Source organism: Lactuca sativa, chromosome 1 (genome assembly GCF_002870075.4).
Source record: "Lactuca sativa cultivar Salinas chromosome 1, Lsat_Salinas_v11, whole genome shotgun sequence".
NCBI lineage: Eukaryota > Viridiplantae > Streptophyta > Magnoliopsida > Asterales > Asteraceae > Lactuca > Lactuca sativa.
The window spans coordinates 152372939-152384724 of record NC_056623.2 but is presented as its reverse complement, the minus strand read 5'-3'; the positions used below and the strand labels follow the sequence as shown (position 1 = coordinate 152384724).

Sequence of the window (11786 nt, the reverse complement as noted above, 5' to 3'; positions counted from 1 at the left end):
ACCGGCCTATACTGGCCACTAGCTCCCGATCCTGATCCAGATCCCGCCTCAAATCATCTCGCCATCATCATACTGAACATAAACTAGGGAGATATTAGATAAATGCATATCATAACAAGAAAGTGAATTTCGCAACAAAACCATGGGGTTGTGACTTCCTTGCTACGCGTATGAGTCCTGTGTTTTTAGTACTACGTGCCCATACTACCTTCCACACCTACCCATATTTGTCTCGAGTACCATCACAATGTCCTAACAATACATAAGCATGGGCGAGCGTTCAATCCTCACTCCTAGAGAAAGGCTAAATATCTCATAACTATCCATCTAACCCTACACACATCATCCAACCTACCACCAACTACCACACGATCCTCCATTGGTGCCAGATAGTTATTGCATGAAAAATATCACATACCCCATCACTCACTACTAGAAAAATAGCCTTTTACGACGCTCATTGCGCGTCGTAAAAGGCTCAGACGACGCACAAATGCGTGTCAAGGAAGGCCCTGTCATAAAGAGAGACGACGCGCGTTTACGACACGCAATGCATATCAAGGAAGGCCCTGTCATAAAGGAAGATGACACGCATTCGTGTGTCGTAACCTTACGACACGCGTGTTAATGACACGCAATGCGTATCAAGAAAGCCCCTGTCAAGAAAGGCCATGTCATAAATGAAGATGACACACATTTTTGCGTATCGTAAATTTAAATGTTTAAAAAAAATAAATTTATATATTTATTAATTTTTAAATTAAATTTGCATTTAATTTCTCATAATAGAAATAAAATACCATATACAAAAAATACAATCCATTGCATAATATAAAATAAAATTTCATACACAAAAAATAAAATAAATTGCACAAATTGTAATGTCATACAAAGAATCATTCAAATGTTAAACAAAAATAATACATTGCTAACATGGGTTATACATTCCTATAAAACTAACAAATAATCATACAACTCTGTTTCTTACTGGAAAGGAATGTCAAACATGATTACAAGTCTCCCTTAATCTTGATTACTCACCTGCTTAAGTAGAATGTTGTTGTTGAGAAGGTTACCTAGCAACAGAGAAAAACACAACACCTCTCCCACAATCACAACATCATTTACAGAGAAAGGGTTGTCAATTACTTTCATTAAGACTTTCATTCAATCACAAAAATATTAAATAAAAGGGTGAAACAGTAACTTACTTTTGATAAGTTAATCTCCCTTAGAGCAAACACACCTAAAGCATTGAACAAGACCCTATTTCAAAATTTTATAAATACACAAATCATGATACCTGATATTGGAATACACACTTTGAGACATGAATAAATATGAGTAGATTAACCTGGATACATAGGAAGTAAAGATGGAAGGTGCCAGAACTCTGGGGGCATTGGGTTGGTTCCTTCCCACTCGCACACACCAAGCCAGAACTCCACTTAATCCAGCACCAAAATAATCCTGCATTCAGAAAGCTGCAGGGGTGAGTCACAATTCAAGAATCTGTTAAAATTTGAGGAATAACATGTTCAACCAAAACAATATTAGAAAACAGGGTTAAATGTGAAACATAGCAATGTAATAATTATCAAGGTGCTGGAATACTTGAAATCTAGATTATTTGCTTGTTTGTACATCCAGACGATTTTATCACGAACATAAGTCATGTTATCAACTTTCTGAAGAAGTATACCAAGACATTTGTAGGAGAAGAATACTCTCAATAAGATAATTTAATTAAAAAATGTAATGATAATGATAATGAGTTCATACCTGTGAAGTAGTGCAGAATGCTCATCATCATATGTATAAAGCTCATACTGCTTTGCAAAAGCATTTCCAAGAGAAATGACCCAATCAATGTCTTGAACAACATCCAAAGTTTCTGCAAGAAACTGCAAACAAAAAAAGAAATAAATAATAATGACATGAAAAGTAAGACTATCAGTCTATAACCTCAACAATAAAACAAAACAAATTATTATTAAAATCAAATAATGATAATACAAATTGTTAAAAATTATGGGACAGCAGGGTCCTCTATGATGACATATAAAGCAGCCCTATTACAATATTACCCTTGTGGGACAGCAGGGTCTTCTTCTATGATGACAAATTGTGGGACAGCGGTACATGACTAAATGCATGTAGATTGATAAGGTTGTTTCTTTTTTACTTAATAAAATCAAAATGACTTGTCGTGCTAAGTGAGAGGTTGGTCACTTTATGTATTAAGACCCTCCCTATTACAATATTACCCTTGTTCATTTTTTTATTTTATTCAACTTTTGACAATCTCATGAAAAAGGCACTATCGACCTCGTTTTTTTTTCAATGTTCACAGAATTTTAAGCAAAATGTTGGCATCTATTTACCTGTTGTTGTTTGTTTTAGAATTTGGAGACAGAGAGAGAGAGATAGAGAGAGAGAGAGAGAGAGAGAATCTTCATGCCTTTATGGTGTATCAAAGGAGGGCGCGAAAAGACAACCCAATTACCATCCTAAGCAATTAGTGGTCCTAGACCATGTGAAAAACAGAGCTCATATCATAAGCTGATTTCATAAAAAGATATAAAAAGAAAGACTAAAGAGCCAGTACCAGTTGATCAAACCCATGACATCTTTTGTGTGCCCAGTGAATTTGTTCATGACAAGTGGATCCGAAGGACATATTGCATTTGCTTGCAAAAAAAACTATACACTACCAAAGAAAAATGAAATTACATCAAACCAAATAAAGAAAAGGGTATTTTAGACATTTTTTTAAGAATGTGGTATAGCAATTACTACCTGCTCAGCGAGTTTAGGTAAGTGACACCTAAAGATTAAAAACAAATAATTTAATCATATTACACTTTGATAATATTATCATTTTTTAATTTAAATAAAAGAAAAAAGATAAATTACCCAGGAAATAAGCGTGCAGCAGTTCAATAACCAGACATAGCTTGATCATCTGCTTCTTTGGGTGCATAAGCTTTCCCATATCCTATCCAACCAGGGGCAAATATTCCTTCCAAGTTACCTGTAAGTGTTGTGATAGATTAATCAAAAATTAATTAATTAATCAAAAATCAAAAATAGGATGGAACCTTTTAAGTTACCTATTAAGTGTTGTGATAGATAATGGGCAAGAGCAGCTTCACCATGGAGGATTTTAGCGCCACTCCCAACTGCCTCCTCATCAACAACCACACCATCTATTATATCTTTACCTGTTCTTTCATTAGGAATCTGCATTACATTTATAAATTATCATTCTATTTCTATCATTTCATTATAAAAAGAAAAAAAATAATACAGTAGTAATCTTTAGACACAAACCTCATACATGGCATCCATCAATATGTTTTCCAATAACGCCCTCAGACCACGGCCCCAGTGTTCTTAGTTATTGCTTTTCTTGCAATTAATCTCAAAGCACTTTCTGTATAGTGTAGGTTAACCTGCAAAAAATAATAAACAATTACAACTAACATTTTTCATTAGTAAATCTGTTGACTGTTGAGATGAAAGAATACTTAGTTGATTCATCTGAAATAACTTGTTGTAGCGTTTCCCCAATGCATTCTTTGGCTGAGGTAGAACCTACAAAACATTATTTCTTATTCATCCACATTACTTTACTCATAGTATATAGGACTTATTGAGAACAAAATGAAACACACCTACCAAAAGTAGTTAATTAATGCCTACAGTTAATGAAAAGGTACCGGGACAGGTTGAGGCTTTGTAAGAGCTAATAAGTTGTCAAGAATTGGAAACCTTCCAACAAATTCAGGTATCAGACCATATGCAATAAGATCACTACTTTCAACCTAACAAAAATAAACACACTAACAAATTCAGGTATCATAACTCACTGATATTCTACGGCTCAAGTAACAGAGAATGTAAAAAATGGTTAAAGAACATCATCTGTAGACAAAAATGTACAAAAAAGAAGTAATACGTATGTATTTCATCACAAAAGAGCGGATTTTACATTTAAACAAATACATCAGAAAGGGTAATTATACCTCACAAACAAATCGATGGTTCCGAGTCCGTATAAACATGATGTGAGAAGACGATTTTACCTACAAGTAATCCATGTAAAAGAGGTGAACTAAAAACTGCAAAAAAAATTAATTAATTACCTTTGGCATCTTGAATGATTGCATTATGCCCTAATCGAGTTCGTTTGCACTTTCCGGAGGTCAGCACCGTCACGACGGCTGCCCTCCTTTTTTTTCGAAGGTAGAGCAAACAGGGAGAGGCGGTGGAGGAAACATTGACAAGGAGCGGAGGGATTAAACTAAGTCCATAAGTAGATATACCACCAACGATTCGACCACGTTGTTGTTTCCCTGTTGAACTAAAGAGGATAAATCGATTTTGGTTTGGAGTAGCAGGGGTGAGATAACCGAAGTTATTAATAGAGAAAGACAAAAAGAAAATATGAAACAGTGGAGGGCCGACGAACGCTTCTGGCTAGCCGGTCTCTTTTTCGTCGATTCTGATTTCCTTTTCTTTGATTGAACATCACAAAACCAACACGGGACCAACAGTTTTTCCTTCCTCCCAACCCCGGAAGACGTGGAATCGATGCCCTCTATTTTTGGAAGTCGGATCGATGGATACTCGTCCTTGTTAGATTTTTTTTAGGCTTCAAAATTGATAGATTTTTTTTTCGATTCTTTCAAGTTTGAATCAGAAAATGAGAAAGAGTTAGGGAAATCAAGAGTGCAATGCTCGTCCTTGTTAGGTTGAAGATGAAAGATAGATAGAAGATAGAAAAAAAAAAGGCGGGTTTTCAAAATTTTGGGGATTTCATTTCCCCCCTTGTCTACTAAAAGTGCGTTTCATTAAAATTATAAAGCGACAGGTACAGACGACGCGCGCTTAAGATAAAGCGCCCTCCGTGTTTTTAATTTTTTTTTCTTGAGACACTATATTAAGGGCACGCAATAAAGCGTGACGTAAATCCTTAAATTTTTTGGAGAGATGACACTATTTTAAGGGCACGTCCTTTTGCGTATCGTTAATTATCGCGTGTCGTAAAAAGCGCGTCATTAAAGGTCTTTTTTCTAGTAGTGACTTAAACAACCCTAGGCTAAGAGATTCAATCCAACAATGGTTGGACTGAGACAAGAGACGTGCAGTAGGACAAAATCCTTTAACCTAGATCCATTTAACCCATGAAGTATGTGACTTAACACATTCATCCAATAACTAATTCACACACAAAAGAGTCACACAACAATCAATGAGGTACTCTACACAAGCTAAGGCATCAAAGATCAGTTAATTCTATCATGCAATTCCTGAAGATCCCTAGCCTATCACTAGGATGTTGCTCTAACATATCATAATGTTAAATAACATTATGGTCTTTTGTGGTCAACTTACTGGTTCTAGTTGATCATACACTCTACATTTTGATAACCATTTCAAAATCATTTTGAAAATCCTTTCCTAAGTTTGAGACTGGATTCACACGAGTGTTCCTCTAACTCACTCAAACCAAGGCTCTGATAACACCTTGTAACATCCATAAAATTCATGAAAATTTAAAACTATTTCAATCATTCAAAAACACCATTTAATTACAAAATTTTTTCAAAATAGTTTCATATCAAAGTATCCCAAAAATCAAAATCAGAAAAGGCGAGGAAGTACACGATCAAGCCTTCGCCTTCCCGTGATCTTTCGAAGTACCTTAAATAAAATACATAACTGTAACCCTGAAGCTTAGTGAGTTTCCCCCAAAATACCGACACCATAAAAACCATAACCATATCATAGCAAGAAAACAACATGCATATAGAGTCTACAGTATGACTGGACCGCCCTCACTGGGCCTGTAGTCTATCTGGACCACTCTCAAAACCTTCAGCATGTCTGGTCCGTCCTCCCGGGCCTTCAGCCTGTCTGGACCGTTCTCCAGGCCTTCGGCCCGACTGATATGCCCTAATGGGTCTGCAGTCTATCTGGTCCACCCTGGGTCTGTTGGCCTTTAGCACAAAGCAGGTCCACCTCATCCCAACCACACATATAAAATCAACACATAAATATCATACGCTAGCTAGCATGTACAAACAATCAAACCGATCTAACATATCACTATTCATAGCATCATCCTATATACAAGGATACCGACCTAACCGGTCACTAACATATCATCATCCTATATACCAGGACACCGACCTAATAGGTCACTAACATAGTGTATCATCATGTGGTAACCAGGATAAGAATCCAAAAAGGGTCGACGTTCATTCCTTTGACTGTGTTAATATAGTGAGGACAACTCACTTCACGATCCTGAACTAAACTAAATACCCTCGGCTGCTGACTCCCAAAAATCCCAAACTATCACAATAAAATGAACAACGATCAATAATTAGAATATCATCCTCAACTAAGGGCCTAAACATAGAGTAATAGTTCATTCTATCCTTTCCTTAAGTTGGGCCAAGGACCAACTACAATTTCATAATCCAAAATCCCAATATACAAGGCCCATAATTGGCCCAATTTTCCAAATTGGGCCCAACTTCCTAATTAGGCCTCATTTTATGATCCTTTACCAAATCTGGCCGAAAACACACCTATTCAGAAACTCCAGCATGGACCAAGTCAAACTAGTCTAAAGGTGGCCCAATCCTGAAGCCCAAATTGTCAAAAGCCCATTAGAGGGCCTACGATGGGCGTACTCCTCTAGTACAATGGGCATTCTCCGCCTTGCGTTGACCACCATCGGGGTGGTTGACTCAGTATGTTGGGTGTACAAAACTTATGTGGGGCGTACACGAGTTCTACCAAATCCTTAATAAGTGCTTAATAGCTTAAGCACTTAAGCCCAAATTCAGGATCCATGGACTAAACAAACCTCAGAACCATAAAGTCTCAAACTTTAAGATTTTAGACATCCAAAAAGTTCTTATTTCATGGTCTTAACCCATTAAGAAATTTTTACTACATTCATGGGACACTTTTAGCTATTACGACATCATTTTTATCATTTAGAACCCTTTCTATGGTCTTAAAGGGCATCTTAACGCATCCAAAATGCATCATGCACGGAATTGGGACTTTTGTGACAAAGAAGGTGTCATAAAGCTAATAAGGCAACATCTACATCATACAAGTATAAAGGTTGGAGCTTTTTACCTCCTGGAGCTTCTAGAGGACAAGATAACTTCATATCTTCAAGCTTTCCTTCCTTCTCTAACTTCTTGATGCATTACCTTCTTCTCCAAATACTCCAAACACACACTTTTAGCTCACACACTCAAGAGAGGGGTTAGGGTTTGGGGAAAATGGATCAAATCTATGGAGGCTGAAATGATAGAGGGTTGTGAGCTCATAAGGACGTTTATATAGCACCCAAAACCTAAATATTAGGGTTTCGATCTGATGTGAGTACGCCCAGCGTACACAAGTGTACGCCCCGCATACTAGGGGGCGCCTAGTACGCTCAGCGTACCTTAGGTATGCAAAGCGTACTCTTCTTGATCCCAAAGTTGCAACTTTAGGCCTTAGGATTCTCATGGCTTCACTCTTCCATCTCCAGGGACGACAAATGACAAAGTATTAATAAAAGAGAGGATTCCAAAAAGCCTGCAAATCTTGGGATGTTACAGGTTAGGTTGGCCATTGTTGGGCCTTATATTGGATTAGCCATGAGTATTAATGGAGTTTGTTGCTTTTGTTTTTGGCTTAGTGTTTGGAGCCGTTTCACAATAGCATCAGTGGTAGGATTTGTCTACCGCTTGAGGTAAGTTTTCCTTACTATACGCAGGGTTCGATGGCACCAAGGCCAGCCTATTGGATTGATATCCTGTTATGCATGTTATGCTATTGTGATTTGTTAGATCAATATTCTAGTAGATAGAATGATGCTATGATTAGTGATCAGTAAGATCTGTTTATTTCTTGCTAGCTAGTTAATAGTATGTTTTCTGTAATATGTGCACCAGTTTGGTTAGTGGCTGAGGCTTCACTGTATTGTGCGTAAACCGGCAGGCTGGGGTATTCCAACCTGATGATTGAGGGCTCAAAGTATTCCATCCCAAGGATGATTGGACTCATAATATATTGTCATTCCAACCCGATGGTTGTAGGGCCTAGGGTATACCAACCCGATGGTTGATTGGACCCATATTATGTTGCCATTCCAACCCATTGGTTGAGGGGTCTGGGATATACCAACCCAATGGTTGATTGGACTCATAGTATGTTGGCATTCCAACACGATGGTTGAGGGGCCTAGGGTATACCAACTCGATGGTTGATTGGACCAATAATATGCTGTTATTATGTTTGTGCTAGATGTATTGTATCAATATTTTGGGGGAGCTCACTAAGCTTCATGCTTATAGTTTGTTTATGGTTTCAGGTTCTTGAGATGATTTGTGGCAAGGTGAGGGTGTGATCGTACACATCCTTGGTTTTACATCAGATTGGATCTTGGGCGACTCTAGTTTTAAATCATATTTTGGAGATAATGTTTTTGTAAACAATTTTGTCAAAACTAGTTCGAGAACACTAATTCGTAAACATTTTATTAGAAAAAGGATCGTTTTGGAAAGTTTAAAATTTTCGAAATATTATGGATGTTATAAAAGAAGTCCTACGAAACAGCCCCAATAGTTTAAATTCGTTACGAAACTGTCCCATAGGTATTTCAAAGTTCAAGAATCATGGTTTCGCGGTTTCTCATGTCAAACTTCTCAAAATAAACCGATTCTGAACAAATCAAATTCACGCTTCAAGGGTGAGTGCTTACGACCCCTTTTTAGAATTTATTATTAAATCACCTACTCACATTACAAAATAATAGTATGAGTCTATATGCATTTTATGTAGATATAATGGTTGTCTAAAAATCTTAATAAAAGAAATTCAACCAAATAAATACTCATTGAATCAATGACAAAACAATCCACAATTATGGGCAGAAGAAAACAAATTGACAATTATTAGTTGCTTCCACATTTGAATTTACCCAACATTACACGCAACTCTTTTTTCTTCAATTCATAGCCAAACATATTGAGACTTTCACTCTTTACCAATCAATTATTGTAAAATTACATGAAGTGTTCATCTAACCAAAAGAAAGCCTACAAGTTTCCTTAAACATTGTTCAAGTATCCTCTTGATTATCGAACTCTTCGGAAGAAGAAGAACACTCAAACACCTCCTAATCACCACCATTTCCAGCTGAAGCCAAACACCCCCTGAAGATTTTTCTTGTTGTTCTTTTTTTTTTTTTTTGATTTTCTGCCAAGAACACCACTGCGGATGGGTGATTTTCTGGTGAGAACGGGGCACCAACCTTCTCACATCCCGTTCTCCTCCTTATTTCGAGGGTGTTTCAGATTGCTTTTAAAACAACTTTTTGCTTTTAACTTTTCCAAAAAGTTAAAAAAGATCCAAAAGATGTTTGGGTATTGAAAAAGGTCTTTTAAAATGACTTTTTGTACAGAAGGAAAAGATAGTGTTTCAAAAGTCACAAAATCCTATCTTTTTGTGACTTGTGGAACTTTTTAACCTGAAAAGTTAACTTTTACCCTGAAAGCAAATACAAACACTTTTTAAAGATTTTCTTTTGGACAAAGTCGCTAGCCAAAAAGTCCTTTTACAAAAAGGACTTTTAACCTTAAAAAGGTTTCCCAAACACCCCTTCCTGTCGAAAATCAAAACCAAAAACCCCTTTTCTCTTTAACAATTTCTGTTTAAAAAAATAAAATCAAGAAGCATCAAGGAGGCTGCTGAAGCAGCCCCCATCGCACCCTCCCCTTCTTCCTTCTAATAAGGACCGCTACCAAACACTCCCACTTCTACTGCAACTGTTGCTCATTTTCCTCCCACCGGAACCCCTCATTGCCAATGATTCAACCATTCACATCCCACTCTTTTTCCTGTAGAGAAGCTGTCATCGAACATCCTCCCTTGAGCCACCGTTGCGGGTCGCCCTTCCTGTTTTGCACCTTATTATCAGAGCAGAAAGAGATCAGCCTCACTTCTTCCTATCCCTTTATTTGATCTCGTCGACCATTGACCATGCTCCTTTCTCTTGTGATGGATCCATAATCTCCAAATACTTCCTTCGGTCCTCTTTGTGGCCTGCGACGATCAAGGAACCAAAAGCAACACAGCTGCCTTCGTGCTTTCTTTCTTGCCTACCATCATTCATTCATGTTTCTTTTCCTTTTGATCGATTGGACAAGTGACAAAGAAGGCTCAAAAGCACTAAATCCTTATACTTTTATGAAATGAAAAAAACAACCTTTGCTGAACTATTCTTTTAAAATAAGCCCTTTTCCCAAAACTTTAGTTTATTTAAAACAAAACAACCCTCCATGGAGATTTCTTAACAAAATCAATCGAATTATCAAACTTTATTTCCTTATAAACCGTTTCAGTCCCTCCCTTGTTTAAGTTACTATAAAATCAGTCCCTTCCTTGATATATTTTAACCAAAGTTGTCCTATGTGGTTAGTTAAATTATTAAACAGCCCCAGTAGTTTAAATTCATTACGAAATAGTCTTGAGAGTATTTCAAAGTTCAAGAATCCTGGTTTTACGGTTTCTCATTTCAAGCTTCTCAAAATAATCCGATTTCGAACAAATCAAATTCACGCTTCAAGGGTGAGTGCATACGACCCCTTGTTAATATTTCTAATTATTTCAGGGGGAATACATCTCCTATATACTTGGTTTATGCAAACAAATTAACATTTTCTGAAAAAAATGCAACAAGTCTAGTTTATAAAAATGTTATTTGTCAATGTAACATAACATATTGTTACAAATAAACTAGTTTAAAACTTTTCATATAAATATTATAGTTATTTTATCGTGAAAAAACTAGTCTACACAACAAATGCTACATGATACAAAAATATATGATTTTCTGTGACATTGTATGTCATAAAACGCATATCATAAAACTTTGTATTATTTCAAGGATTCAAGCTAGTACGATGCACGTCAGAAAATGTATGTATAGATCTATACAGGGTTGATATCCCTACCTGTGGTTGCTAGCTATATTTACTTATTTTTTTAGATTTAATGAATTTGCAAAAATTATAACTCTCTCGTACGGACACTCATTTTGGTGTTCCCTTTACCAAAATTCATATCTTAAAGAGTACTACGATTTTCATCTTGGTGACTTTACCCAAAATTCAACCCTTCTCTCCGTACATTTTGACGTTAATAATTTTTAACTACGTGAATGATTTTTATAAGTTCATATCTCCTTCATATAAACTTGGATTTCTATAAAATTTATATTTTTGGGATCACGTGAAATATATATATATATATATATATATATATATATATATATATATATATATATATATATATATATATATATATATATATATATACATAAATGTTTTGGTGCACTTATTTTTACGATATACAGATGATTCGGTTGATTTTTCGAATTTTTCCTAATACAAAACTTATATTATATAGTCTGCACTGCGCATGATCATAGATTATCCTATTCGAATATTTTTATTTTAATAATTATTACTTATTATGTGTAACGTGAATTTGCGGGTGTGACACTCGAATTTGGGAATTTGTATTTTTTCCATATGTAATGTAACCAGAGTTTGCAGTTAATTTAGGGTCTCACAGAAAATCCTTCTGCCCAATCATGTGGATGGAACAAGCACTATCAATATTTCATATTGTATATTGTTTTGAAGTACAAAATCTTGCAAAATCACTGAGTTTCGGAGATTTTCGTTCCGATTTAGCTTAGG

General features: G+C 36.1%; 1 pseudogene; it reads right to left on the bottom strand.

Annotated features, from left to right (window-relative positions):
* Positions 1–2611: 2611 nt before the first annotated feature.
* Positions 2612–4157, bottom strand: LOC111916775 (CLP protease regulatory subunit CLPX1, mitochondrial-like; annotated as a pseudogene).
* Between the last annotated feature and the right edge of the window lie 7629 nt (positions 4158–11786).